The sequence below is a fragment of the Pelodiscus sinensis genome, chromosome 2 (genome assembly GCF_049634645.1).
Source record: "Pelodiscus sinensis isolate JC-2024 chromosome 2, ASM4963464v1, whole genome shotgun sequence".
Taxonomy (NCBI): Eukaryota; Metazoa; Chordata; order Testudines; family Trionychidae; genus Pelodiscus; species Pelodiscus sinensis.
Genome location: NC_134712.1, coordinates 236,913,610 through 236,930,342, shown reverse-complemented (window position 1 = coordinate 236,930,342; position 16,733 = coordinate 236,913,610). Strand labels below are relative to the sequence as shown.

General features: G+C 43.2%; 1 protein-coding gene and 1 long non-coding RNA gene across 2 annotated transcripts in view; one reads left to right on the top strand and one right to left on the bottom strand.

The window, feature by feature from the left end:
• The window catches only part of LARP4B (La ribonucleoprotein 4B), a 109,951-nt gene that overhangs the window by 90,237 nt on the left and 2,981 nt on the right, over positions 1–16,733 (bottom strand). The gene's annotated exons all lie outside the window — the stretch shown is intronic.
• LOC142827384 (uncharacterized) lies at positions 357–15,343 on the top strand. Its single transcript, XR_012902110.1, has 3 exons — positions 357–481; positions 9,479–9,557; positions 15,233–15,343. It is a non-coding gene; the product is annotated as an uncharacterized LOC142827384 (long non-coding RNA).

The following is a 16,733-nucleotide window of genomic DNA, read 5'->3' as shown; positions in this document are numbered from 1 at the left end:
AAGATTTCACATCTATTTCTGTCCCTGTGACAAACTCAGGACTAAAGGAGTAACTCATCAAATACCAAACAGCTCTGCACCATGCTTTGAGCTAATAGCTTTATTTCCACACACCACCCAGGGTTCTAGGAGGAGGGTCCTTTTTTTGCTAACACAATGAGGCCAGCACTTTGTTTGTTTTGGTGGAGTCTTTGTTTGCCCAGGGAGCCCAGCATGTATAGGGGGAGGAGGGGCGGAGAGGCTGCTTTTGTCTGCTGTTCGGCAGCCTGTTGCTCAGGGGAGGGGGCAGCCTGTTGCTGGCAGGGGGGAAGGGGGGAGGCATGCAGGATGCGAGGCGGGGGGGGGGGGGGAGCGGGCGTGGGGAGGCACTTTTCCTCTGCCCGGCAGCTCTGCGGGATCCCTGTCCCTGCGGCCAGCTGCTGCAGGCAGAGGCCAGTTGGAGCCGGCCGAAGAGGAGGAGAAGGTGGATTCTAGGACCCAGGTGAGCGAGCCCCGGGGACGCTGCTGCGCTCCGGGAGCCCGGCATGTATAGAGGGGAGGAGGGGCAGAGAGGCTGCTTTTGTCTGTTCGGCAGCCTGTTGCTCAGGGAAGGGGGCAGCCTGTTGCTGGCAGGGGGGTGGGGGGGCAGCGGGCGTGGGGAGGCACTTTTCCTCTGCCCGGCAGCTCTGCGGGACCCCAGTCGGAGCCGGCCCGAGGAAGAGGAGGATCCTAGGACCCAGGTGAGCGAGCCCCGGGAATGCTGCTGCGCATGTGCGGGAGTTGCCTCACCCCGTTCGTATCTAGGGATCCGACGTAAGTCGGATCCACGTAAGTCGGGGACTGCCTGTATACTGCTGCTGCAGCCTTAACAAGACAACAGGAAAACCTCCCACACTTCACAATAGGGAGGACACAGAAGCTGTTCACATTGGATCTCTTGCCACCTTAGTCACGAGTCAGCTCGTCTACAGTGGCAAGTTGTGTCACCAAAAATCCCTTTTTGGTAACAAAACCTGGAGAGCTTTTACATTGCAATGTGATTTCAGCTGTGAAAAACATCCCATTTTGGCAACAAAAAACTTTTACCTCCGCAAGACTCTTGTGTCTCTCCCCCTCCTTTTACTGTCAACAGTTATGTAGTGTGTACTATAACAGGGTTTTTTTTGAGTTTGACCTTTAGCATGTTTTGTGTAGTGCCTTATAGCCACTCTGGTTAGCGCTTTGAAAGATCTACTGCGCAGCTATATAAACAGATGGACATCTCCCACTTGCAAACCCTAGGAACCTTAACATCCATTTCCTTGTGTCTGGCTCATTAGATAGCGGCCCTCTTGGCACCTTCTCAGGGAAACAAGGATGGTTATCACTCAAAATGCTCTCCTACTTGGAGCACTGCAGAGCTTTTGGATCTTCTCTGTGTGGCAGATAAATCATTGGTACAATTGCAGCTGCAAGTGCCTTGTAGTAACTGGGACATTAGAGTCACATTCCTTGAGCCCTGTGTGAGAAAGTGTATGGGCAAGACAACCTTCAGCAGGGTTATTTCAGCTAGATTACTCTCAACCCGAGGACAAGGGTCGGATTATTACTAATTGTTTCTGTGTACACCTGCTGTACAAGTGCAGACTTACTTTCTTGCATGCCCAACCTGTCTTACAACCCAACATATTGACAATGAGGGGCACTGACATTTCTAAGTGATTCCTCAGAGCCTCCCTCATATTGATGGCCTCCCTACAAGCTCCTCCTGACAGCACACAACTATCTGGCCCTTCAAACTGTGCTTCAGTGCTCCTCCAATGAGCAAACACTTCATCCTTACTCACACATCATGTAAGCAACAGCATGCAGCCACCACTTTGGGGACGTGATCCTCAAAAACGTCTACCCTGCCATAGCGACATCTCCATCCCCCTTTCCATCTTCCAAAGGCACATTCAACAACCACGTGGCATAAGCTTAGCCTGTTGTTGAACCGCTCTTTACTGGTGTCTAGGTGCCCTGTATAAGAGCTGTAAGGGGTAAGCTGGGTCTCTTAGGATCACCAGGTGCATTTCCACATCTCCCATTGTAATTTTCTGGTCTGAAAAGAAAGGCTCAGCCTGAAGCTTTCTGTGCAGGCCTCTATTCCTGAAGATGCATGCATCATGCACCTTTCTGACCACACTTCATTTATGTCTGTGCAACGCTTATGGTGACTCAAAAGTGCCTTCTGATTAATGTACTCTGAGGAAACGTGAAGTGGCCCTATAATGGGCCTGTGTGCCACTGTTTGCCCCAGCAGTTTGGAAAGCCCATTTCAGCAAAGCCAGCCACTATGTCATCCACATTTCCCAGAGTCACAGTCCTATTAATCAAAGTATGATTTCCCTGCTGTAATGGCGTGTTGGGGTTTTCCTGTCTCCTGCACCCCCGTAATGGCATGGACAGACTCCACCAGCCAGTAGAATAGAGGGAGTTTATTGCTTCTCCAAGATACAGCACAGCACAGATGTAATCTGGTTACAGGGCAGGCCTAGGATGCCTCAGCCCCCCTTGAGATGGGGGAGCCTGGGCCCCTAAATCCCAGCCCATTGCCTAGGCTGCTTCCTCCATGATACCAGCCAGAAACCTAACTCACTTTCAGCCCTGCCCCCTGCCAGGGCTCCACTCCCTGGGAGATTAGTCATCAGACTGGTTCGAAGCCCCCTTGCATAATGACTCATCCCCTGCCCTGCTGGGCTGTGCTGCAGCCAGCAGCCAGTGGAGGTCACTCAAAACCCACTGCCCAGCATAGCAACCAGCAAGGTACCACCCACTACGTCACACCTGCACACTTGCAAACTGATCTGCAATTGAACAGCAGCCATCAAGCATTGCTAGCTTCCACAAAGCAATTTCAACACCCTTCTGTACCGAGAAAGCAGCTCTCTTTTGGGTGTCCTTGTACCAACTCAGCACGCACAGTTCCAGGAAGGTTGCTTTACACCTCTGAAATTTCCACAAGCACTGATCTTCATCCCACCTCTGCATGACAAAGTAATCCACCACTCGGTACTGGTTTCTCTATCCCAAAAAGGATGCTCTACTATGCTACTCTAACACCCCAATGCAATGCTAATTCGTGGCTGCCCCCTGTCACTCATTGTCATCCACATTTGCATCTCTGTCCTCTGCTACCAAATTCAATTAACACTGCTGCAATGCATGATATCCTAAGCACATGGAATACAATATGGGAGATAAATTGTAGATCCCACAGTTCTCACAGCAAATGCTGAAGTTGGCAGCAAGGATGGCCATTCAAGTGGTGCAAAATTGTAGATCCCACAGTTCTCACAGCAAATGCTGAAGTTGGCAGCAAGGATGGCCATTCAAGTGGTTCAAAAGTAATCCGGAAGCCCAGGGAGAGCTGGGAAGTAGAATGTGCCATGAGCCACCTCTTCGCATTAGGCATTTTGGGAATGTGACATGTTGTACATTCCTATAGTACAGTGGTCTCAAACCTTTTTAAGCATGAGATCACTTTTTGAATGTAAGTGCAATCCAGGGTCTTCATCAAACCCAAACCCCTTGTCCTATCTCCTTCCTGCCCCTTCTACGAGGCCCTCCTCTGCTCACTCCATCCTCCCTCTCTTCCCCATCCTCACTCGTTTTTAGCAGGATTTGGAGAGAGAGGGGAACTCTGAGCTGAGCCCAGGGCAGGGAGTTAAGGTGTAGGAGGAGTGCAGGCTCTGGGAAGGAGTTTGGGTGCAGGGGTACTTGCCTAGAGCAGGAGTTTAGAGTGAATGCAGGGTTCAGAACTTGGGCTGGCGTTTGGAATGCGGGCTCCAGCTGGGCATCGCTTACCACAGGTGGCTACTGAGTGGTGGTACAGGGGCTAACGCAGGCTCATCCCTTCTCTGATCTTGCACCATTCCCAAAAGCAGCCACCAAACTCTCTCCATCCCTGCCCCTGCCCTTTGGAGATGGGGTACATAGTCAGGGGAGGGACACCCTGACATCAGAATCCCCTCTTCTTTCTGTGCACTGCACAGCAAGCAAGAGATTCCCAGGATGGGGGGCAGCTCCAAGGCAGAGGGCAGGAGCAGCACAGCAGTGCTGAGAGGGGCAGATAAAATGCTGGCACATGATAGCCTCCCAGCCAAACCTGTCAGGACTATCCGTCAAGGCTCCAAGATGTACCAGTAGATCCCGATGTACAGGTTGGTGACTACTGCTATAGTGCTTAGTGACTGATGGCAATGTCAGGCACTATGGGATACTTACCTACATTGCTTTGCTCATTCTGTTGACAAGGGAGCTAACAATGTGTCTATGAAACATCAACAGCGGGTAGCAGAAAAACTAGGCTGACAAGTTTTCCGTTTCGGCAACTTTTGCACGTTGACTACACTTTAGTCACAAAACTTTTCCAGTGTAGACAGTCTTAATGCTGAAACTTTAGCTGATTTGTAATGCAAGGCTTTACTCCCATCTGAGCAGCAATGTTTTCTGAAACTGAAAAAACATAATGAAACTACAATGTTTTGTGGGCTAAGGAACACAGCTTATCTTAATTTATCAATATCTTTAGTTTGTTGTCACTGGATCACTTTTGAAATTACATTTCAGTGTTCAAAATAAATGGTAGATCTGCAGTGTTTTAAAAACTCCTTCATTCAATCAAGGTCAGTGCCAAGATATATCACCGAGTATTTAACTTGTACTTCTGGAGATCCTTGAAAGGGACTCAAAGTCTTAACAGATGCATGATTCACACCACCACCCTTGAAAGAAGCAAAAAGGCTTATCAGTTTTATTATAATGGAGAGTCTTTTTCAGAGTCAGAGCCAATTTAGAGCTGGGATTACAACAGTAAATTCATTAATTCCTTGTTCTTTAACCAATACACCTTACTTCCCTTCCCTTTCCTCTTTACAAACATAGCGAGGGGAAACTTAAATGCCATTTCCCTCTCTAACCAAGAAAACTTTTATTGTACTCACTGCAAAACTGCAAACACTGCTAGAAACTCTAGGAAAAAGTTTAACTCCAAGTACAAGGTCCACATTGCCCCTTAGAGTTGGCAATTGCATCCAACTACTGTAAAATCATCTGGCTCTCTCTCCACTCAGACATTGATGCTATTATGCTCCACAGAACAAGGGCCCCAATGACAAGAATCCCAGCACTCATTGAGGAGGACCCCAGAGCCTGAAGAGGACGTCCGAGACTGCAGCAGAATCATAACTCATCAGCAAGAACCTAAAAGATCCAATTCAACCAGAGCATGCCATTAATATTCTAAAGCTCTAGAGCTTAGAAATACTATGAAGTTGACACACAGGAATTGAAGTTTTGTTTAGTCGATTGTAAAGCCACTGGAGTTCAATTTTACCACACAGTTATTAGCACAAAACCCCTACTTTACTTGAAAATGGAAATCTAAGTATACTGAAAGATGTACTTTTTTAGTTGCCCAGAATGCAAGCCTTCTAGCTGGATCTCAATCTTATTTGTACTTGTATTTAAATCACATTAGTGGTTTTCTCTCTTCTTTGATCGCAGTCCCCCTTCAATGTGTATAGTCGTTTATGGCACCATTACTCCACGCAACTACATATACCAATATATGACATGGCAACGCTTCCTTTGAATCAGTTTCTGTTCCTTTGTTTTTTTTCCCCCTCTTAACTGCTGCAGAAATGATCTGATCTATTGTAATAAGAGCAAAAGCAAAAATCACAATTGTGATCCATGTTTACAACTGAATGGGCATACCGCATCCTAGCAAACAGTTCAACTGCAGAGGGCAATGCAAGCATAATAAAAAAAAAAAAAAAAAAAAAAAAAAATCTATAAAAATGCACAGTGCCATCTAGAGTCAAATGCACAGCAACATCTGAAGACATGACAGCTCTGGAAGAACTTTGCTAATTATGTGTGCCCATGGTAAGGCTCCCTCTCTCCCCCCAAGCTTGTCATACCTCTCCTCACAAAATATATTCCACCTGCCAAAGGGGTCTCCCCACCTGAAAACCTCTCGTCTGTAACAGAGTAAAATCACATTGTGATATAAATACTCCACCATTAAAATTAAGGTCTGACTTAATCCACCAAGAGAAATCTAATTCTGGGCCAACATTTTAGTGATAGTGCTCTCCCTTGGTGAGCTAGATACTATAAAGCTATTGTAATATTGCCTCTTATTCTAGTAACCAAACATAAGACTGAGAGTGTCATCTCGAACCTGTAAGATTAAGTTCATGAGCACTGCCAAATGGGGATGTAAGCAACTAGTCACTTCCCTCACCCCTTGCTGCTTCTATCAGAGGCAACAAGGGGGGGATGGGGGAGGAGGAGAGAAACAGTAGCTGGTGCGGGGGGCAGCTGTCTGAAAAGCTGATTCCCCTCAGCACCATCTCTGTGAGAAGCAGGGGAAGCAGGAGTGGACTGGGTGTGAGCCAGGAATTCCTGGCTCACACCCAGTCCCCTCCTGCCTCCCCTGCTTCTCAGAGATGGTGCTGAGGGGAATCATGAGATTCCTGGCTCACGCCTACTCCAAAACACACCTCTGCTTTTTAAAATGTAGTACTGTAGTAAAAGCCTGTTGGTTCTTAGTACATTTAAAAGGCAAAAATGAAGCAGGAGGGACCCAACGCTAGCCAGGACAGCTGATTTCCCAGCTCACGCAGATTCCCTGCTGATGTGCACTAGCCTTTTAAATGCATTAAGAGTCAACAGGCTCTTAAGATTTTTTAAAGGAAGTACCATAGGGGTTAGCTCCCAGGCCTGGAGCTAACTTTGCTGTGCCTCCCCACTTATCAATTAGTCGATGGAAAAATCCATCGGCTAGTCGATTATTTGATTCAATTAAATTTAACATCTTGACTACCAGGGGTTAAAATTCTTGTCTAATTCAACAGATCTTAATGAGCTGATCTTTTAAACAGAAACGTATTTTCAGCTGCATGTTGTGAGTCCACAACAAGCATACTGAATTAACTAATATTTCACTCTATTTCACTTTGCTATATTAGGGGAGAGTTTTAAATTTTTAGTGCTTTGTGAAATAGTCTCTAACCTTCACATGGAATTTACACGATTCATCATGTTTTCTAAGAAAACGATGCTAGCTACCAAATTTGCATGGCAGTTAAATATAAAACTCAGTTTTAAGCTAATTAAGGGCAAATTTAAAAAAAAAATCAAGTCACTGGGATATTTCCTACAGCTTGGACTGACGAACATATAGTAGGGCAGCTAAGGCAGTACTGGCACAACATGTTTTCCCCAACCACAGCAGATCTTTGGAGCATGACAGCAAAACCAAAGTGCTGACACATTCAAAGCCCAAGTGGGGCAAGATCAAATATAACTGACAGTAAAGGTAATAAAAACAACCTCTTAAGCAGTTTTCTTTCAATTAAAATGTTAGCTAAATACATGATTCTTCTAATCAAAAACACTTACATTTCTTTTGCAGGAAATTCTAGTCAGTTTCCTTCTGAGTTTCCCTTGAGATCGCTTTAAAAATTTCTCCCATATAACAATCTTTTCGCTTACAATTGTGAATATTTTCAAGGCCTTTGTAAAATGATTTAGAGTGGTCACAAATGTACGTTCATTTAACCTGATATTTTTTCCTCATTTTTAGGACATGCAATCTTGAATTAGTTACCATGAATAACTTTTGTCAAATATAAAAATCAAAATGCTCAGTGTGGTCAGCCTCTTTGCACATCTTTCTGCAAGTAATCTACATGCTAGCTCAGAAGTTGTAACAATGCACAATTTTTTAAAAATAAGCAAATTGGGACACCAACACCTACTGTAAAATGCTTGTATTTATAGTTAGTCTAACCACCACATTTAGGATGAATACTGTAATCATAGCTATTAGCAATTCAGGGATTTTAGCTCATTTTTCAAGGATGGATTTCTTCCAGAATTTCAGCCTGGACTCAGTGTCCTCCTTAACATTCCCCACAAGTTAGAACATATGGCATAACACTACATCCTGCTCGGAAACCCTGTCAATATCTTTACATCACGTGGTAAGATAAAATTGTCAAGCTCCATCATAAATCAGAATTCTTTGGTGAAATAGTTAATACCCATAAATGTGGTCCTTGGGCAACTGAAGTGAGCATTAGTTTTTTCAATTTCTTCTTACATCCCCACTTCCAAATCTCTTCCTTTGTTCTTAAATTTGGCCAAATGAAATACTTTCAACCCAATTAAAAAGCTTTAAATTTCAGTATTTTTAAATTAAACATTTGTTTCAAAATGATGGAAGTATGATGCATTTTGAAACCATTGAGAAAACAAAAAAAAACCACACCACCAACATTTGTGTTTTCCTTTACAGGGATTTTAAATTTGGCTGTGAAGCTTTTATTTATTTTATATATATATAAAATAAATAAAATAAATAAAAATTACCCACCATGCTCTAAGCCAGGGCTACTCAACACGTGGCCCATGGGCCACATGCAGCCCATTTGTTTGCGGCCCACAGTGAAGTTTGGGTTGATGTGTGTTTTAGTAGTTAAATTCCTGGACTGTCATTGCTCATAAAAAGTGCTGTCGTGTGGAAATGGGGTAAATATTGCATTTTATTAAAATCAGCAGAACTGACTTAAATGGCACCCATGTGTTGTGTAGTCTTGCCTTAATCCTTGTATTCATGCCCGTCAGTGTGAAAGAAACTATTTGTATGTACATGCAACCACACTTAAGTTGTGGCCCTCAGCATGTGCGGTGGGTATCCTTGTAACCCTCAGCATGTGCGGCGGGTAACCACTGGTCTAAGTAGTCATCTGTTGCAATTTGGCTAGGGATATTGAACAAGATTATTCAAAGTATTATGGTTTAGAGCAGGGCTACTCAAAGTTGAGTAGCCCTGCTCTAAACCATAATACTTTGAATAATCTTGTTCAATATCCCTAGCCAAATTGCAACAGATGACTACTTAGACCAGTGGTTTTTAAACTATGGGTCATGACCCAGTACTGTGTTGAGTCAGGCACAGGTCTCGTTGCTGCAAGATGACCAGTGAGGACGCTAAGGCACGCTTCCTGCTTCTCCTGGCACTGAAGACTAATGTGCCCCAGAAGCAGCCAGCATTAGGCCTGACTCCTAGGCGGGGAAGGGGGCAGAATTGCACACAGGGCTCCGTGTATGCCCCTGCCCTGAACACTAGCTCCACACTCCCATTGGCTGGGAACCTGCTGCTGGCTGCGGCACAGCATGGTCTGCAGTGTCATGACAGGCAGGAAACCTGCCTTAGCACCCCTTGTTGCACCACTGACCAGGAGGCACATGAGGTGAAGTCCCTCCTAACCCAGCCCTGACCAACCCCCAAATCTGAAGCTATCATCCTCAGCCCCGACCTAGAGCCCACACTCCTCAAATTATGTTGGGTCACTGACATCCATTTTCTTGAACTGGATTACGAAAAAAAAAGTTTGAAAGCCACTAACAGACAAGAGAAAAATAACACTTTTTGTAACACCTGTTCTTCTCATCTTCCTAGTGTAAGAGTTGGAAGAACAGTGCAATTCACAGGGCTATCATTCAGGAACAACGTGACTGATCTAAGACCGGATGGCAAGGTAAGCAGGATTATGGAGATCAATACCAGTGTCATGGCCAAATTCCTTTGTGAGCAACAAAGGTGGACAGAACATAATTGCCATGTTAACTGGAAAACTTACTGTTCACTACCTGCCCCTGAATGGCTTTATAGAACTATCAGTTCATGGCTGAGTTTTGTTGGTGATAAAGGAGCAACGATTGCCACCATGTAGATATGGTGCTTTTATTTCTCGAGAGCACTGGAGGATGGCAAAACAATATCAGAGTTCTGTTTGACGCCCATAATTAAATTGGTTTCAGGAAGTTCAAGACATTTATTTTATGTATTCATTTAATTTTGCTCCATTCTTGTTTTGATTGCTAAGAAGGAGATATTTTGAAATAAGGTGTTACTGACTCATTTAAGCATAAAAACCTCTCCAGCCACTGTGTATGAGTAAGCAAACTGCTTTTGGACATTGGCCTGTTGATTCATCCTTTCCTTGTTTGAACAGTGGTCAGCACTAGCAAAGCTCTGTTGTGGGGCAACCCCAGACAGATCCATAACCTGTAAGAGTATCATGAGTGCCAACTCTAAACAAAAAGATTAAAGATTTTAGTCTTATGTGATTTCAGTATGAGGTTTGCAGACTATTTTTAGATTAAGCTTTGTAACAGAAGTGTCTGATGAGGTAATTAGTTAAAAAAAGCACTCACCACAAGTAATTATTTAGTTAATATCTTGAGAAACAAGACTTATTACCAGAATAGCAAATATCCTAAGCTTTCTGAACACTAGGAAATACCTTACATTAGAAAAATTACCAGGGAAACACCATTGCTCTGTAAAAGTACTACACTTTCCTCCAACAATAAAATCCACAAATAATTTTCAAAAGCAGAGTTCATACTGAGCACAGCTGGACAGATACAATTATGTGCTGACTGGGTAAAGTATTTACTTCACATCACTGTTTTATGGCAGCACTTCAATCTATTTTCTATGCCCTTCTCTAGCTAAAAAGAGATGTATTAGTAGTAGTAGCTATAGCGAACACCAAGATGAATTATTGAGGCTCAAATAGAAGCAATAAGAACAAACCCCACCCTGTGACACCCATGCAGATCTTCCATTACCATGAAAGTTGAGAGTGTCAGAGGGAAGATTTTGATTTGAGAGAAAAGGGAACAATAAGTTTAAAATGTGTGTTATGGATTAGGTAAGGAGAGAGAAAACAAATTGCTTCTAACGAATGTAATGCTATCATGAAACTTAATTATTCGTAATTACATTTTAAATTCTACTTGAAAATTAGTAATATTGCCCCATTTGGTCACGGATGCAGTTTCAACCCATTTGTTCCATTATCCTTTATTGACAACCTCTAGTAGCGTTAAGGTATGTTCAGAACAGGGAAAGATGGGTAGAACATTTTAGCGAATTTCTAAACAGACCACTTCCAGAAGATCCCCCGGAAATCCAGTCAGCTGAAGACCATCTCTTGGTCGATTGTAGCAAGCCAGGTAAAGAAGAGATAAAGGAAGCAATTTGACTTCTAAGAAGTGGGAAAGCTGCAGGTCCTGATAGAATACCAGCAGAAGCTATAACGGTAGACATAGATAAATCAACAGAAATACTCCACAGCTTTATTGATAACATTTGGGAAAAGGAAGAATTACCGAGACACTGGAGGGAAGGATATTTAGTAAAATCGCCAAAGAAAGGTGACCTACAAGAATGCATGAATTATAGAGGAATCATGTTTTTGTCAGTGCCAGGCAAAGTATTAAACAGGGTAATTCTAGAAAGCCTCAAGAAAACTATAGATTCCAAGCTAAAAGATCAACAAGCAGGCTTTCGTCAAAATAGATCTTGCATTGATCAGATAGCCAGACACACTGCACATAATTATTGAAGAATGTTTAGAATGAAGAATGTTTAGAATGGAATGTTTCTTAATACAGGCAGTCCCCGGGTTACGTACAAGATAGGGACTGTAGGTTTGTTCTTAAGTTGAATTTGTATGCAAGTCAGAACTGGTACATATTGTAGGGGAAACTCTAGCCAAACATTTCTCCAGAGCTCAGTTTTATTCTCCCACACTTCACTTCCCTCAGTCCTTTATTCTCAAGCTGAGGTGTCTGCTGAGAAAAGCCGCTCCATGTCTCCCTGGGCCGCCGGGGGGGGGGGGGGGGGCGCGCTAGCTTCGCGGCTCCCTGGTCTCCTGGTGGGAAGCAGCTAGTGCGGGGTTTCCTCACCCCGTTTGTAAGTAGGGATCCGATGTAAGTCGGATCCATGTAACCCGGGGACTGCCTGTATATCAACTTTGTGGACTATGAAAAAACATTCGACAGCTTGGATAGGGAAATGTTGTAGAAATTATTACAGCACTATGGGATCCCTCAGAAGCTCGTGAATCTCATAAAAAAGACCTATGAAGATATGAGCTGTAGGGTCTTGCATGAGGGTCACCTTCCAGAACCCTTCAGAATAAAGGCTGGAGTTCGGCAAGGTTGTCTGCTCTCCTGCTTCCTCTTTCTTTTGGCTGTTGATTGGATCATGAGAGAAACAACAGCTAATGAGAGGCATAGAATCCAGTGGACCCTGTTTAAACAGCTAGAAGACCGTGATTTTGCAGATGACCTAGCTCTTCTGTCACAATCAACTTCAAATGCAAAATAAAACAGTGAAGCTGGACAAGATTTCACAGCAGATGGGACTAAAGACCATGATCATGAAAGTGAATGCAGCAAATAACTGCAGCCCAATTTATCCTGAGAGGAACGACACTAGAGGAAGTGGATATCTTCACTTATTTAGGTTGTATTGTAAATAAAGGGGGAAGTATGGATGAAGATATTAAGACCAGAATACAGAAGGCAAGAGGTTCTTTTATTATTTTAAGGAACATATGGAATTCAAGAGATCAAGCTACAGACCAAAATAAGGATTTTCAGCTCAAATGTAAAATCAGTACTTTATATAGCTCAATCATGGCGAATAAGGACAAACAGCAAACGATTGCAAACTTTTATTAATAAATGTTTGCGTAAGATCATTGGCCTGAAGTGGTCTGACAAGGTTACAAGCATTAGCTTATGGGAAAGAGCAGGGCAATGCCCTGTAGAGCAAGAGATTTTGAGAAGATGATGGCGATGGATTGGCCATACACTGAGAAAGCCACCAACTAGCATTACTAGACAATCCCGATCCTGGAACCCACAAGGAAAAAGGGGAAGAGGAAGGCCAAAGAATAGTCAGAGAAGAGACCTAGATGTGAATGTGAGGAAAACTGGCAAAAGCTGGAGAGAATTAGAAAAGATGGCACAAGACAGAGAAGCTTGGAAAGAAATTGTTGATTGCCTACTATACTCTCATAGGAGCTAAGGTCAAAGAAGATGTTCAAAAACTGTTAAAAGCAATATCTGATTATAGCATCATCCTCTGAACAAAATGCAACACAGTCAAAAACAAAATATACCTGACAAAATCCTGAGAAGCTTAGCACCTCCTGAGCATTTCCAAGGGGGAACAACTCCCCCTGACCCACCCACCCAATTCATACATGCTCTTAACACAATTTGGTTATGACATCTACAACTACTATCAAGAGTCAGTCAGTTCCAAAACAAGCAATATATCAAAAAGCTTAAGCACCTGTCACTTAAAATCTTCTATTAACTCGTTCCCTCTAGACCAGGGGTGGGCAATAATTTTTGATGGGGGAAAAGGGGAAATCCAAGATTTTGGAAAATGGTCGAGGGCTGCCCTCTTCCATGACACTAAAGGAAGAGTTGCAGTGTCTGGGATGGAGCTTGGGGTAAGGGATTCAGGTGCAGGAGGGCCTGTGAAGTTTGGGAGAGAGAGTTTGCATGAAGGAGGAAGTTGTGACCTGGAGTACAGGGGTTTGGGTTGTGACCTGGATAGAGGATTGAGGTGCAGTAGTTGGGGTTGTGACATAGGGCAGGAGAGGACCGTGATCTGGGGCAAGGGATTGGAGTGCAGGATCTGGGAGGGGGCATGGGCTCGGGGGGGGGGGGGGGAGAGGATTTGGGTTATGTGGAGTAGGGGCAGAGGGCTTAGGTGCCAGAGGAACACTCGGGCCAGAAGAATTACCAGTTCAACTCCCTACCAGCAGCCCAGTGTGTTTCTGCGGCAGGAGCTTGCCCCATCCCCATAGAGGCTGCAGGGCCATGTGCTCTGTGAGTAACAGCCTGAGGGGCAGAAGGATTGGTCCTTTGCATGCTGACTGTTCTTGAAACAGGCAGCTCCCATTGGCCAGAAACCAGCCAATGAGATTTTGCTGGGGCAGAAGCTGCTTGTGAAGCACCACTGCTCTCCCCCCCGTTTACAGTTTGTGAAAAAACAATCGGGCTAGACACAGCTTTTCTGAGTGGCGGGCAGGGGTGGGGCAAGCAGGGGATTCTGCCTGAGGCTCCCTGCCGCGTCTGCGGGCAGGAGGGTGTTTTGCTCAGGTCTACCCTAGTTTTACCACCATATTTATATATACTATTTTCTACTGAGAAAAGCCCACAGAAGAAGCAATCCTTAACACAGGTCAAAAAAGATAAGGAACTCTAAGCATAAAAGTCATCTGTTGGAGGCTAGACCCCAGAAATGACATTTACAAGAGTAATATTTACAATTATGGCTACTGGCTTTCAGTTCTTCAGGACCATGTATTGCCATGAGAGCAATCCAGATTAAATTCTTATTCTAAATTTTCTTTGCACAGACTGCAGTTCCTTGCACAACATCAGTGGTATGTGAGCAACAACAGGGTCTTGAAGTGCTGAGATGGTAATCCATTCATCTTATGGATGAATGATTCCTTATCCATTAAATCATTCAACTATTTGTTAAGGATTTGTATTGACAAGCTCCAGAGTATGAACCATTCAGCCCTCCATAATTAGATGTATAGTGAAAAAGAGTAAGGCTCAAAAGTAAGGGAGAAACTGATGATTCATCAGAGTGCCAAAACACTGCCTCCTCAATGTCCTGCAAGTACATTTGAATAGTGTACGGCCAAAATGTCTATCACATAAGACTGATCTCTGCACAGCTTCCAAATTAGTAGGTAATTGCCATCCTCAACATACACAGGTCAACATGGAAGTGTGCTGCTGTATCATCACAAAGTACAGTCATGAGTACTTCAATTTCAGAATTCAACTGTTTTAGGAGCACACTTAGTTTAGTTAAAGTTTTGTCTATACCAAGTGGGAGAACCCATTAAAAAAAAAAAAAAAAAGGAGAACTCGGGAAAGATGACAACATTAACACTGACAAATGTAGAAGGGATGAGAAGATGGTGAAAGGGAAGTAGGAACACGAAGTGAAAACAACAGCACTGCCCTAAAGTGTTCCATAGTTTTCTACTAAGATCTATGCAAGTCAGTTTAAGGTAAATTACCATTGTACTAGTACAGCCTCTCTCACTTAAACTTCGAGTGAAGAAGAGAAATAAGCCCCTCCCAGCAATTCCCTTGAACTGTCGAGGCTCAGATAAAATCTTTTATTATGAATCATAAAAATTCTGGGTTTTATTGCAAGACTTGCCAAGTACCCAATTATTTGGGTCTCCATTAACCATCCAACAGCTAATTTATCATACAGCTAGTTGAAATACCGTCTAGTTTTATATTTGGGGCAATTACTTCTTGAATAGTAAGTAGGTTAACATTTTTCAATTTTTCTTGTTGCTTGAAGGTTATGGGACTTCCTGCCTGCAATTTAGCTGAGAGTATTCTGGCATAAAGCTATCTTTCAGTGCGCTATGAAGTGAGAGAGGATAAAGGAACATTTCCAGCAGGACTCCAGCATTTCAGCTGAAGACACTGGTTTCTCTTCACAAACTTTGTCAAGTTTAGCTGTCAAAAAAGTGAAATTAGTAGTACTCCAGCTAATCTATTTTTCAATCACTTAATCTTTTGCTTCCAAGTAATACAAAATGAGTAAGTCAGTTTCCTCCATTTCACCTACTACCTTTGTTGACTTTGTTTTTTAGTTAACAGGAACTAAACAAGGCATCACATTCCACAAAACAAGCAGTGACATTAGCGTGAGCATAACCTGCCTGCTCAAATGTTCTTAGGCTTTGACTTCAAGAGTTTCATTTATTTCTGTCCCACACAATTCTCCTAGCCAACCCATTTTATAAACCACTTATAAAACTCAAAGGGATAAAAGGAAATTCTCCTTGTTATAATTCTCTGTATTTTGTAATAACCTTAGTTTCTGATCTGTGCCTGTGTTCCGACTCTGTATACACAGCAAGACAGCTGCAGGACTTGTTTAACACGACAGCCTGAATATACAGGAACAAAAAACCAACAAGGACAGTTTGTATCTGTTCATTTGACTAGTACCAGCTATTTTACTACCAGCGAACACCTACTTACATATTTTAAACAACGATATGCTGTAACTTCCCATTTGGAGCCTATAATTTTGGCAGCACATCAATCCCAATATAAATAGGGTAACCATGTGTCCCAGTCGTATAGGTAGAGTCCCAATAGTCAGCCTTTGTCTTATAGAGGTACCTATTACCTCCCACACCTTGTCCCAATTTTTCACACTTGCTCTCTGGTCACCCTAGAAATAATGATACTTCATTTGATGCCTAACAATTATGGCTTTATATATCCCATATATAACATTTCCTTGGCTCATCCTACATTGTCTACTATTCAATCTTCTTTCTGCCAATGATGCCAAACACTGAGGCTGCATTTGCTTGCTTCTTACAGCAGTCTTTCAGTTTTGGTTTGTAGAGTCTTGTCCCAGGCATAAAATCTTTCCTGAGCTGGTCAACAGGCCACTACCCTGTATGTTTAAACCCTTCCTCAATTCAAGAAACAAGTTGGCCATATAATCGACTGCTTTCTTGTAAACTGTCTGCTAATTTATCAAGTGTAAAAGGGTCTAATGTGGAGAACGGGGTATAAGAATATTGGAATCAAAATTGGGAAGATAATGTTGGAGAGGCAACAGAATAAGTTTAAGTTTAAAGGTCCATTTCTTATTTTTAACCAGTAAGACCCGTATCATCAAGACCTGATCAACTTGCTCACACTTTATACTCATTTCCTTACCAGCTTTCATTGTCATTGGCTTGGTCTGTAAACATTTTATATGGCTTGTGAGACTATTAGGATATAAAACATCTGTTTAACTGGTTAATCCACTGAAAGAGGCAAGTGGAAGG